Below are 2,095 nucleotides of genomic sequence, written 5' to 3' on the forward strand. Positions count from 1 at the left end.
TTTAAAAGTATTTTTATTTTATTTATTTAAATACATGAATTATAACTAATTAATTATTTAATTTTATTAGGATAAATATATCAAATTCTATTCCTAATATAAAAATAAAAATTTTTATTCTTTCTATTTTTATTTTACTACTATAAAAGACCATATATACTAGAAGAAAATATCATTTGTTTACCAATTACTCTTTTGCGTAGTTTTTACAACAATTCTTTTTCTTCCTACAAGGTGTCATCGTAAGAAGGCAACCATTGTGGACACAAACCACCACACCCTCTAACTCCCATTAACAAGTGCTCATAATTCGGAAATTTATATGATATGTTAGTCATGAAACATTCATAGACCATAGTGTTATCATGTATGTATAAATAAAAAAAGTTCCGTATTTGAACTTACTCAAGTCATTTACCTATTTGTGTGGTATATTGTAGTTTAAAATTACTTTTAATTTGTGTTGTACAATGATATTATGGTCTAGGGGTGCACAGACCCGGCCCGGCCCGAAGGTCCGGTCCGGTCCCGAACACTTTAGGGGCTAATTTGGTGTGATTTCATCCGGTTTAGGACCGGGTAAGGGTCTTAAAAATAGACCCGATCATTATTTCAGGTCTGGTCCGGGCCATAGCTTGGGTCACCCGAAGTCGGCCCGGTGGTCCGGTCATCATACACAATTAATATTTTGTGTTATTAGTGATGGATCATGACTATTCTTATGTGGAATTTAAGTATTGTAAACCTTAATATTTTGTTTTATTAGTCATTATAGGACTATAAGTTAATGTTTTATGTTTAGAATGCATAAGACTTTAGACTAATGCATAATATTGTGTTATTTGTATTGATTTAAATATTTGGTATTATTAGACAATATTAGTATTGATTGTGGTTTTGCTTTAGTATTGATTGTGGTTATGCTTTAATTTTAAAGAAGGGTTGGTTCTTGTTATATTTTTCTAAGTGAATTTTACCATGTTAAATAATGGTTGGAGTCTTAGAAATTTGGATATTTTTACATGCTAGCTTACAAGAAGGTATCAACGTAATGTAATATTAACGACCCGGTTTTCACCCGGTATAATTGTGGCCCGAAAGTGTATTGGTTTCATCGGGTCTAGGGTCGGGTTCGGGTCTAATAAATAGACCCGGTATATATTTCGGATCGGGTCTGGGTCACATCAAACCCGGCTTCACCCGGCCCATGTGCACCCCTATTATGGTCTAATTTAAGCTTTTACTTTAGAATTGTGTTATGATTTTATCTCATTATTTTTTTAATTATCAAGTTGATGTATTTTTATTTATTATTATTGAAACGAATGTGATATGAAATTTAAAAAAAAATCTCGCACTCAATTTATTTTATTGTAGTCTTCTATCTCTTCTATTTTTTTTATTTTCTTCTTATTCATTTTATTTTTTTTTAAATATCACACAATTTATTATAATTTATATCAATTAATTATAATTCATTATATCAGTTAGTTTAATTCACTAATTTATAATATGCATAATAAAATAGATAATTTGTTACTTATAACGTTAATTCTTCTAAAATCTAAATCTAAATAATTATATTTTACTTTTTGTTATGAACAAAATATTATTAATAATTAACCACTCATACTTTTAATCAAAGTGTTTAGATGATTTTTTTTATTTATTAATATTAATTGTTGATTTTTTATGTAAATAAATTGTATTATAATTTTATGTTAGTTCATAATTGATTAACGATTAATGTCCATGAAGATATGTTACTCTAAATTTTTTAAATACATTAATAATAAAATAACATAGTAAATTGTCATGTTTTAATATTAAATATAAAATTAATACTACAAAAATTTTCAAGCTTTTAAATCAATACGGATTATTATAAGTAACAACGGAACAATGCTTATTTATAGCATAAAAAAAATACAAGATCTTAAGTTTTGCATATGAAAATTTAGAAACATGTTATATGTACAAATGTAATTACATAGTGTTAATTTTTTTAATGGTATAGACTAACACCGCTAATTTTATTTGATGGTTAAATTAAAAAGAAAGTTGTTATTTAAAGGTAGTAAAAAAACAACGAACT

This window comes from Arachis ipaensis, chromosome B01 (genome assembly GCF_000816755.2).
Source record: "Arachis ipaensis cultivar K30076 chromosome B01, Araip1.1, whole genome shotgun sequence".
In the NCBI taxonomy this organism is placed as follows: domain Eukaryota; kingdom Viridiplantae; phylum Streptophyta; class Magnoliopsida; order Fabales; family Fabaceae; genus Arachis; species Arachis ipaensis.